The sequence below is a fragment of the Microcebus murinus genome, chromosome 7, assembly GCF_040939455.1.
Source record: "Microcebus murinus isolate Inina chromosome 7, M.murinus_Inina_mat1.0, whole genome shotgun sequence".
Lineage (NCBI taxonomy): Eukaryota > Metazoa > Chordata > Mammalia > Primates > Cheirogaleidae > Microcebus > Microcebus murinus.
Window position 1 is genome coordinate 19,762,255 of NC_134110.1, and position 12,476 is coordinate 19,774,730.

The 12,476-nt window shown below is 40.0% G+C and overlaps 1 protein-coding gene across 2 annotated transcripts in view; it reads left to right on the forward strand.

Annotated features, from left to right (window-relative positions):
* CHRNA7 (cholinergic receptor nicotinic alpha 7 subunit) overlaps positions 1-12,476 on the forward strand; it is a 125,121-nt gene that overhangs the window by 92,002 nt on the left and 20,643 nt on the right. The gene's annotated exons all lie outside the window — the stretch shown is intronic.

Sequence of the window (12,476 nt, forward strand, 5' to 3'; positions counted from 1 at the left end):
AGCCATTGAGACCAGTCTGCATGTTTCTAGTTACTGCATATTCCAGTTATTGTGTTTTTCAGTCCTAAACTTTGCATTTATTTTTATTGATAGCTTCTATTTCTCTGCTAAGACTTTCTACTTCTTAATTTGTTTTAAAAATGTTCCTAATTGCTTATTAAAGCATTATTATGATGATGGTTTTAAAATCCATATCAGAGAATTCCAACTTCTATGTCATCTCAGTTTTGGCTTCTGCTGTTTTTATTTTCTCATTAAAGTTGAGCTTTTCCTCAATTTTTGGTATGATAGGTGATTTCTTAATACACCCTGAACATTTTGGATTTTTTGAGACTCCAAGCCTTATTTCAGTCTTCTTTTTTGCCAGGCCTCCTTTGACATTAAGCTGGTAGAGGAAGGAGACAGCACCCCATACAGTCAGGTGGAGCTATTGGTTCAGGCACCCCACTCAGTTGACCCCTGGGAGGGAGAGAGGTACCTTGTCACTGCTGGGTAGGGGTGGGCATCCAGGCTCCCTGGACATCCTGCACTGATACCGTAAGTAGCAGCTTGATACTGCTAGGTCAAGATGGAGCCCTCAGTCCCCACTTGGCCTTCGCTGACATCACCTCATGCAGGTGTGGGGAGGGGTGTTTCCTTTTTGTCTGGTAAGGTTAGAAGCTAGAATCCTCACCGGGCCTTTGCTGATGAGATTGTTGTCGGAGTCTGAGTTTTTCCTTTGGTGTTGTGCTGGGGTGGGGCTGTTGGCTGATCATGTTCTGTCTGTCAGGCTGTCTCTTTCCCCATCATTTGTCTAGAGAGAGCAGGCTTTATGCAGGACTTCTTTTGTCTGCACCTGTTGGTATTTTTGGGCTATAGGCTTCTCCAGAACCCCGTTTGAAATATATGAGATTAAATATATGAGATTAAATATGAGATTAAATAGGGACCTCAGCACTTTGTCATTGCTTATGTCATGAAGTTGTGATCCCTTCTGCCTTTTTTCCTGCACCGTTCACAGTTTTATGCTTACTTATGTATTGTGCTCAGAGTTCTGAGTTGTACTTAGCAAGAGTAAAAATTATTAGTCAGTTCAGGCTGCCATAGTAAAAGACTATAGACTGGGTGGCTTTAAATATCAGAAATTTATTTTGTCACAATTCTGGAGGCTGGGAAGTTTAAGATCAGGTTCCTGATTTGGCTGTGGTTTACAGATAACTTCCTTCTCACTGTGTCCTCACATGGCAGAGTGAGACAGGGAGGGAGATGTAGGGAGGAGAGAGAGAGCTAGAGAGAACAAGGGAGGGAGGGAGAGAGGCGTGCTTGGGTCTCTTCCTCTTCTTATAAGGCTGCCAGTTCCATCAGAACAGGGCCCTAATCTTATTACCTCATTTAACCTTTTTCAGCTCCTCTTTATCATTTTTTTAAACTTTATACTGCTATAGCAAGTGGGATTTTTCTAGAAGCATATCTTAGTTTATTTAGATTTTATATTTATTCAGATTTGTTGGTCAATTTCTTTACTCAATTTAAAGAGCTTTTACTTCAATTAAAGCTGTTTGTAAAAAAAAAAAATCATCCTGGTCACTTTTCAGTCAGTTCTGAGTGAACTTCAGGCATGGACCTTGGGCCCCCAGTTATGTAGGAGGTTCTCAAGGTTGCCTGGGTGCCTGGCCATTGTCATCACTGGGGGATAAGTTGGCAGGGTCCGGCATCATTATATCGGCATTTTCAGTGACCCTTTACTCATAGGATGAATTTCCATTTTCCACGTATGATGAACAGTCTGTATACATGGTAAGAGCAGTGTCAGAACTTTCTTCCCCAGGAGAGGTGCTCAGCTTCCCTTTTTTTCTTTGATTCATAGGTGTGGAGCCAGAAAGGGTATAACAGGTCACATCGTTTAGGAATGGAAATTACTTTTTTTTAATTTCATGAACATCAGTCTTCATAGGCTACATGAAACTCTGTGTTGGAAGGAATGCCGAGCTCAGGAGGGTGGAGCCCAGTGCTCTCTCCACACTAGGGCCTGGGGAGTTCAGTGACCCGTCCTGAGTCACAAAAGTAATTACCAGACAAGGCGAGAGTAAAACCTGTGCTTCCTCCCTTTTGCTCAGCACAAGGTGGGCTGGAACTGAGAAGGCCAGGCTCTCAAAAGGCTCCACTCTCCGTGAGAAATTGGAATAGGAAAAGAAACCTACTGTCCAGCACAGGAAGATGAAACGGAAGCTTGATTGTTCGGGGCTGTGCCAGGGAAGGGCTCAGAGTCCTCCATGGGAATTCGTAACAGAGGCTGGGGAGTGAGGGGTGCCTCCTGGTGCATCGAGGTTTGGGTTTATATAACATCATGACCCAGGAAACCCCAGCTCCACCTGTGGTAGTGTGAAAAGTTGGTCTGTGAGGCTCTGATCCAGAGGGGCACCTAACAGAAAGGAGTACAGGGCACCTGGAGAGAAGTCCCTCTCTCCCATGGTCACAGGATCCCACTGTAAAGGGAACAGCCCATTCTGGCCTTGCACAGATGGAAGATTCATTCCAGTCTGTCTAGTCAGTAAGCATCCTATGCCCTGGACTAGCTCTGCAGGTGGTGAACTGGTGTTCGAGCCCTGAGTTTTCTGCAACCTGACAAATAGTCCGTGCTCCACTAAGTGTCCAGGTGTGCAGGCCGAGTGCACAGGCCGTGGTGTGAAAGGGGAGTCCCAGGGCTCTGCTCATTTCTCTCCCAGGCCCCCTCCCCACCCTCCACCCTCTCCCACTACCATCTCTGCACCTGTGTCTCTTAAGCACTTGTGCTGTGTAGCTCTCATTAGATTTTACAGAAAATGTTATAGATGAAGACTCCATCAGGAATGAAACAGTATAGAAAATAAGATGGAGGCTCAATTAAAAAAAACAATCTGCTGAAGATGAACTGCAAATTAAAATTAAAACACATGAAGAAACAGCTCACTTTGAGCAAGCATCCATAAGTGTGGTGAAAGGAGGATGGGGACTCTTAAAAACTTAAGACAATAGAAACTGATAAAGAATTTTAAAATACTTAAACACAATTAAGTGTTGAAAACATAAGAAAAGAGCAAAGTACCCTTTAAAAAGCAGCTTTGAAAAGGATCAAGTGAAATTAAGAGAGATGAGAAATATAGCCATCAAAATTAAAAACTCAGCAGAGGCACAGGCTGGTGGATGAGAGACAGTTGAATGAGCAGAGGCAATTTCCTGGATGAATTACAGAAGGCTAAACAGACGGAAAATTGGAGAGAATGATTTATGGCCATTGCCATAACATCTACCACTTTTGTAGTGCTTCTGTGTGCCAGGTCCTGTTCCAAATGCTTTATGGTTATTAACGACTTTTCGAGGGAAGTGCCATTATTATTTGCAGGTGTGGCAGCTGGAGCAGTGTGTCCAGGGTCACACAAGAAGGCAGGTGTGGAAGCCTGGACGCACCTGGGAGAGACTGTGCCTGACAAGGAGGCTGGTTTCCCCTCATGAAGCACAGGTGCCCTGTATACTTTGGCTAGGGTAGTAGAAAGCAGTAATAAATAGAATGTGGAAGAAATGTTAAAAGATAATTTTTAGAAAGGAGATAAAGTTGTGACTCACATGCAGATAAGAAAATGAACACATGTTGAAGAATTCATTCTACTTCTGTGATGTGAGGGGACCAGGCAGATGTTCTGGTCAGTTCAATGGAAAAGCCAAACCAGTACAAATTTGTATGGAGTAAAGGAATTTTGAGATGAATTGTAAATAGATACAAAGCTTGCTTATCTACGTGGGCAGGAAATCAAAGCACTACCAATTAAATCACTACGAGACAACTCAGAATTTACTCATCTATCAGTTGCCTGCAATCTATAAACAGCTGAAAAATAGCTCAAAGACACTGACAGGGGAGAGTGGCTAACTCAGATGCATGTGCCATAGAGGATACATCATCTTCCATTGAAACACAGCACTTTTTTCTACAGAAGCCATATTCCAAAGGGACAGCTTAGAATTTAATGATATTGATGAAAAACATAAATCCTCAGATTCAGGTGATACCAGTATGAGGAGGATAGAAATGAGTCTGAGACATACTGTGCAGAAAAACTGCAGAATTCCCAAAGCCAAAAAGATCCTAGAAACGGTGAAAGGAAAAAGATAGCTTAGTAACAAAGGATGGCGACTATCAATATAATGACTGCAGACCTTTAGACCTTTTAAAGGTCTATAGAAGCCAGAAAAAAAAAAATTATCTTTTAAGTACTGAAAGAAAATGATCATCAATGTAGAATTTTGTCCTGAACTAACCATTCTTTACATGGGGAGCAAATCAAGACATTTTTCAGGAAAACAAAGACTAAAGAAGTTTACCGTGCAAGGCCATGCTATAATACCATATTAATAGAACTACCAGAAGATACACATAGGAACCAGGTATGAGGAGTAGTGAGCAAAATAGTTGGTAAAAATGTAGGTAAAGATAAACAAGTTTGAATGTATAAAATAATAAAGTGAACTTGAGAGTATTAAAAACAAAGTGGGATTAAAATACTGGAAAATAGTAACATGAAAAGCAGTACTTGGACAGTGCTTGGAGGTAGAACACTCAGGTGTGCTTAGGTTGCCCTGGAAGATTATAGCAGCATCAGCTTTAAATAAAACATACAAGTTAAAAGTGTAAGAGTAACCACCAGAAATATAAGAATATTTGTCTCCCAAACAAGTGTGTGTGGGGGGGTGAATTAGGGAAGGAATAAAGAAAATGTGAGAAACCTAAAGAAAGAAAGAAATCAAAAGCATAACAGTAGCTAGTAGAAATAAAAACAAAAATTGCAGTAGACAAAATTAGAGTAAATGGATTAGCCAGCTGGTTAAAACAGATATTTCCCAACTATAATTTTTTTTTTAAAAAAAATCCAGCTATAAGGCTATTTAGATGAAACTTAACATATGTACACAAGAGGTGGAAACAAAAAGAAGGAAAACTACATACCTGACAAACAGGAACCAAAATAAAATGTGGGTGGCTATGTGTACAACACACACACACACACACACACACACACACACACACAGAGTAAGAAAAGTATAATTAAAGAAATCCAGGTTTCTATGCTTAAAGAAAAACAAATATCTGAGGATATATACCAAATCTCATATGTAGGTATACAATAAAATAGCCTTAAAGAAAAGTTGGCAGAATTTCAAGAATACTGGATAAATCTACAATTATAGTGGAAGATTTTAACATATTTCATTCAGTAATTAATAGTAAAAGGAAAAAATGTAAGGCTATAGAAGTTTTGAAGTACATAGTTAGCAAGCCTTTCTAATGTACAGATATAGATACAGATATAGAAATAAAAACATTTGCATCGCACTAAAAATTATCTGGAGAACCTAAATATACAAATGTGAACAAAAAACTTTAGCTTGTGTTCTATTTGTGTGTATGTGCATATATGCACACACATGTATGTGGGGAGAAATTCATATCTTTTTATTTTATTTATTTATTTTTATTTACTTGTTTTGAGACAGGATTTCTCTTTGTCACCCAGGCTGGAGTGCAGTGGTGCAATCATAGCTCACTGTAGCCTTGAACTCCTGGCTTCAGCCTCCCAAGTAGCTAGAATTACAGGCACATGCCACCATGCCCGGCTATTTTTAAAATTTTTTTGTAGAGATGGGGTCTCAGTATGTTGCCCAGGCTGGTCTCAAATCCTGGCCTCACACAATCCTCTGCTTTCAGCCTCCCAAAGTGCTGGGATTTCAGGCCTGAGCCACCATGCCTGGCCATACATAGCCTTTACATGCTTACATTAGAAAATATTTTTTAAAAATCTTTCTTTAAATCTTTTTTAGGAAATCCCGAAGACTTTGTAAATCTGTTTTAGGAAAATTTGTGAGTTAATTACTAATCTCAAGAAGGTAGAAAAAATTACATTAAATCCAAAGAAAAAAGAAGCAAAGAAGAATAAAGACTAGAAATTTATTAAATAAGAAAAATATAATAGAGGTCAACGAAGGACAAACTGGTTTTAAAAAAGAACTAATAAACATATCAGGAAATAATTATCAAGAAAATATAGAAGGTGAAAGCATTTAGTAGATACAAAAGGCATTTGTAACTAGACAGACATTTAAAAAATAGAATATTATTAACAACTTTATACCCAAAATTTGGAAATTTAGATAAATATAATATTTTCTAGAGAAATTAGAAAAATAGACTAAAATTGATAACATTTTTATAAAAATAGATTTTATTTTTTAGAGCAATTTTAGATTCACAGCATAATTGTATGGAAAAGTGTAGAGTCCTGGTATAGCTCTGACCCACACAAGCACTCCCTCCCATTTCAACACCCCCCTCCGAGTGATCATTTGTTACAGTTGATGAACCTGCACTGACACATCATCATCACCCAGAGCCCGTCTTTTATATCACCGTTCACTCTTGGTGTTGCACATTCTGGGGGTTTGGACTCATGTATGATGACCCGTCTCCACTGTGATAGTGTAATGCAGACCATATCCACTGCCCTAAAAATCCTCTGTGCTCTGCCTATCCTTCCCTCCCTCCCCCAACTCTTGGCAACCACTGATCTTTTCACTGCCTCCATAGTTTTGCCTTTTCTAGAATGTCATATAGCTGGAATCATACAGTATGTAGGCTTTTCAGATTGGCTTCTTACAAGTAAAGTTCTTCCATGTCTTTTCATGGCTTGATAGCTCATTTCTTTTTAACACAAATATTCTGTTTTCTGGATTTACCATAGTTTACTTATCCACTCACCTACTGAAGTACATCTTGGTTGCTTCCAAATTTTGGCAGTTATGAATAAAGCTGCTATAAACATGTGCAAATTTTTATGTGGACATGTTTTCAATTCCTTTGGGTAAATACCAAGAAGGGCAATTGCTGGATTATGTGGTAAGAATATGTTTAGTTTCCTAGGAAACCACCAATCTGTCTTTCAAAGCAGCTGTGCCATTTTGCATTTCCACCAGCAAATGAATAAGAATTACTGTTGCTCCACATCCTTGTCAGCATTTGGTGTTCTCAGCATTCTGGATTTTGGCCATTTACATAGATGTGTAGTGGCATGTCATTGTTCTTTTATTATTCATTCTCCTGATGGCATGATGTGGAGCATCTTTTTTTTTTTTTTTTTTTTTTTTTGGAGACAGAGTCTCACTTTGTTGTCCAGGCTAGAGTGAGTGCCGTGGCGTCAGCCTAGCTCACAGCAACCTCAAACTCCTGGGCTCGAGTGATCCTTCTGCCTCAGCCTCCCGAGTAGCTGGGACTACAGGCATGCGCCACCATGCCCGGCTATTTTTTATATATATATCAGTTGGCCAATTAATTTCTTTCTATTTATAGTAGAGACGGGGTCTCGCTCTTGCTCAGGCTGGTTTTGAACTCCTGACCTTGAGCAATCCGCCCGCCTCGGCCTCCCAAGAGCTAGGATTACAGGCGTGAGCCACAGCGCCCGGCGGAGCATCTTTTTATATGCTTCATTCACATCTATATATCTTCTTTGATGAGGTGTTTGTTCAAGTCTGTGGTACATTTTTCATTGGGTTGATTTATTTATTTTTGAGTTTTAAGAGTTCTTTGTTTATTTTGGATAATATACCCTTTATCAGATATATCTTTCACAAACATAGTCTGTGGCTTATCTATTCATTCTCTTGATTGATATATCTTTAAAAAGCAATTTAAAAATGTGAGTTTACAGGTAAATCCACTCAGCATATGTTCCACTTTTGAACATACTACAATATTAGCACATCAAATCTAGCAATAATTTAAAAATAAATCCTAACAAATTTAGATTTCTTTTAGGAATTCAAGTTTTGCTTAACTTTCAAAATATCCATTAATATAATTTATCCCACTAAAAGAATGAAGCAAATAGAATAAACAATTGTCTTGGTAGCTGGAGAAAAATCAGTTGATACTGTTTAACAGCTGTTTGTGAATTACAAGAAACCTCACCTAACCTGACATAGGGTCTTTACCAAAAGCTCATTTAATGCCGAAACATTAGCAATTTCAATATGTGGAACAAAATAAGTATATCACTTAATATCACGTTTTAAAGATATTAATATAATTATATATCAATATAATTAATATATTATAATATTAATATATTAATTTAAATAGTAAGAAAAGTAAGTAAAGAATTTAAAGATTAGAAATAAATTAATGAATTATCATCATTTATAGGCCATATTTTTAACATAGAAAACTCCTAGATACTATCTAGACAAAATATGTTGGCTGCAAACTAAACTCTATAAAAATATCAAATGTATTTCTGTGTTCCTAGAACAATTAGAAAATATAATTTAAGAAGTTTTATTTCCAATATCCGCAATTGCTAAAAAGTATCAAATCTGAGAAAAACCTACATAAATGTTGAGTTGTATCATATTTATACCTGGGAAAAATCAATTAAAGATGTCAAATTTTCCCAAACTAAATTTAATGTGATTCCAACTAAAGTCTCAACAGGGTCTTCGTGGCATTGTACAAAGAGATTTTAAAATTTACAGTGATGGAGAAAGGGTTAAGAATAGCTAAGGCAATTTTAAAGAAAAGAACCAAGTTGGGGAACTTGCCTTGCCAAATATCAACACTTTCATAATACTATAAGATTAAGATGATATTGTCTGGTGTCAGGGACAGACATATATAACTCAGTGAATAAAATAGGGAGCCCAGAAACTTGATTCATGCTGTGACATTAACCTATATTATTTATAACATGGTTATAATCTATCCAGCAGTATGGCCAATTGTTTTAATTACTGTAATTACATGCATGTAATATCTCATTTAACATATATATTCATGGATAAAGAAAAGATTCCAGAATGGATTCTTCTGGAAGCCTTCTGCCAATGTTCCAGACTTCTGCCTCCTGGAGTCTCTGGCAGGTAGAAATAACCATAAAAATTTGGGTCTGCTCAAGACTTTCTGGTCACGGACTATGGCAGGCTACATTGCTGGTTGCAGACCCGTAGCATTTTACATTAAAATATGAAACTAAATTAAAGTTTTGTTTTTGTTTTTTTTTTGAGACAGAGTCTCGCTTTGTTGCTCAGGCTAGAGTGAGTGCCGTGGCGTCAGCCTAGCTCACAGCAACCTCAAACTCCTGGCTCAAGCAATCCTGCTGCCTCAGTCTCCCGAGTAGCTGGGACTACAGGCATTCGCCACCATGCCCGGCTAATTTTTTTTATATATATTAGTTGGCCAATTAATTTCTTTCTATTTATAGTAGAGACGGGGTCTCGCTCTTGCTCAGGCTGGTTTCGAACTCCTGACCTCGAGCAATCCGCCCGCCTCGGCCTCCCAGAGAGCTAGGATTACAGGCGTGAGCCACCGCGCCCAGCCTAAATTAAAGTATTTATGGCAAGACATCTCCATTTCCCCTGACCCCTATTCTTTTAACAAAGTTCATCTATTCTAAAAACACCTGTTCTTCCTCTAAAATCTGGACATAATTTACATCAGTGTCTCAACCTTGTGTTTTCACATGGAATTGGCCGCTTTTTTGTTCCTTAGGAGATTTAAAATAAATGGCATCTTAGATCCACTCTCTTCTGAGATAAATGAGCTTCCTCCTTCCTTACTTTTTTAGACAGATTTCATTTTCATCTCTTCAGCTCTTCCTTTTCTCAGTGTTTCGAGGATGATGAGAGCTCAGAAGGAATGGGACTGGTTTCACAGGAAATCGTACTGATCAGGGTCATCCTGAGCCCATACAGTATCCTCTTTGCAGAAGTGAAGTGTTTCTGGATTTTTCTTGTTTCTTCCTTCTTCTTCCTTTTTTTTTTTTTTTTTTTTTTGTTTTTTTCTTTCAATCATCTTAGCTGGATGCAGAGTCTCATTCTGGTCAGCACAGCCCCTAGTGTGGGTTAGTCTTGCTGGGCTTCTTTGCTGGCTGGGCCTCTTTGGATTTTTCCCCTCAGGATGCTGACAGTTGGGCTCCTGGGTCAGATGCCGCCTGCTCTGTGGGTGGCAGTCACTGTTGCCTCTCTAGCTTAGGGTTGAGCCCCTCCACGCTGACGCAGGAAGCAATACCGAGGCTGGGACCAGAGGGCTCTTGTTCCAGGGCCAGCAGCCCTTTCTGGGGACAGAACCAGGTACTGTATGGGACCTCAGGGGAGGCACAGGAGGGAAGGGTCTAAGCCAGACCCACAGGGTCAACATGTGCCCCGTGGGCTTTCCCTGCTCATGCTGCTTCTGATGTCACAGCATGTTATCCCATGAGGATTGGGCCCCTGAGCCCTGCTTGGCATGACCCCAAGCCCTCTTTCTAGCCTCACTGCTAGGGGCAGCATCTCACTCACCCCACGGTCTGGGCCAACCAGACCTTCCTGGAGCCTCCCTCATTCTGGTCTATCTCCAGGTGTGTGGTCCGACCACGCGCTCTACCAGGGGCACGTATCCATACTCATTTCCGCCTGCGGGAGCTCTTCCCACGTTTAGAGCCTGTCCAGATGCTTCTCCTCCTGACCACCCCCAGGGACATAGAGCTTGCATCCTGAATATCTGAGTTACACTGGCGCCAGTCGTCCCCCCTGTGGTGGGGGTGGGGCTCAGAGCTCTCCTCACACCAAGAGTGAGCTCATGTCATCACTGGCTGGAGGGGACAACAGAGGCAGCTGGAGAAAGGCAGTGCTTGCAGGGCCTGAGGGCCTCAGGCTGGCAGCCTTAAGAACTCTGCAGATGCATTGTGTCTTCTAGCAGTCAAGAAAAGGCATATATTTGACCATTTTTAAATTGTTTACTACAGAAAATTTCAAATACACATAAAAGCGCAGAGCAAGGGGTGAAATGAATCCTTTAGCTCCTTCCCCGTTTCCACGGTGAAGGGCATTTGGCAGCTGCGAGGCTGCATTATTAGCACACGGCCTTGTAGGCGCTGTTAGCTGGCATCCGCCAGGCATTCCCGGGTGCACAGTGCCAGTCCATGCGGTGATTCGTGCCAGCACTGTGGCCACCAAGGTCCTTGCAATGGTTTTGGCCACTCATGTTTCAGAGGTACCTCATTCCTGCCTCAGCTGTTTTCAAACTCAGATTTTAGCAGCAGGGCCCTTTTCAAACACATCTTATCTCCAGCCTTAATGCTCAAAACAGATAAAGTAGTATGAGTACAAATCTTTATTACAGGAGTTTACTTTTATATCCTTTATTTATAAAATCACTTTGCCTATGGGAAAAAACCATGAAACTGCCATCATGAATATTAAGATCTGGATTTTGATAGCAGTTCCAGTGTCACACAATTCCGTGTGTCCCAATATTCTGTTTGGATGAACAATATTCAGAAATCACTGAGTCACACAGGTAAACCGTTGCTAATGGCAACAGATTTTAATCTTGCTTTTACCCATTTGCCTTGTGATCTTGAGAGTCTCTTCAATTAAATTGATCCAAATGTTTGAAGGAAAAGCTTGTAGGAACTGGGTTTTTGTGTTTTGTTTTTTTCAAAGTTGAATCACTGATCTAACAGATGCTCACAGTCTTTATAAAAATATAAAAATACAGGAAGAAACCCAAGCTTAAAATAAGCAACACTTTGTACCCTGTACCATGCATCAGACTGCATTTTCTGTGTTGCTGCCACTGAGAATGGTGGTGGGGAAAACATGCCCAGTCTGGGACAGGTTCACTAAAGTATGATTTTAGGCACAAACTTGAATTTTTTAAAAGAACAATGCAGATGTCATTTGGTGGCTCCTTTCTTTGCAAGGGATTCAAATGCATGGACATTCATGGCAAGAAGCATTTTAGTTTAACTTCTACCCAAAGGGAGTTAACCGGGTCACCTAAATTAATATATTGATAGTCTCTGAAGAGCTAAAATTTCTTTAACGGTCACTTAAGTGTGTGTTGACTTTTATTACCATTTTCAAATCCAGGAAAAAGAAATTATTGGAGTCAAATATTGACAGAAACCTTGAGTTATCTGTATAGAATTTCAGGGTTCCAAAGAACCCAGCTTGAAAATCATGGTACTACCCAGGATGAGTTCGTGAAAGCCTGTGGTTTCAGGGTTTCAGCTATTTTGTGCCTAGTCACTGTTTATAAAGTGACTCATTGATACAGTCGGATACAGACTGCAGTCAAGCAAATAAAATTTACTCTTGATCCTACTGCTGTCTCCCTGTGTGTGTTTGGAAGTGAGGGGGTGGATATGTCCTTTTTCATCTCAAAGGACTATCCTTTTATGACAACTTAGCCTCTCTCCCTCCCTTTCTTCTTTCATTCTTTTAAACTTCATTGCATTTTTGCTTGTTTCATATTCATATCATGACTTCCTTGTACAGTTTTTTTCATGGAATTTCTGGTTGCTTTTTTTTTTTTTTTTTTTTTTTTGAGATAGGGTCTCAGTCTGTCACCCAGGCTGGAGTGCAGTGATATCGTCATAGCTCACTGTAGCCTCGAACTCCTGGACACAAATGATCCCCCTACCTCAGCTCCCCAC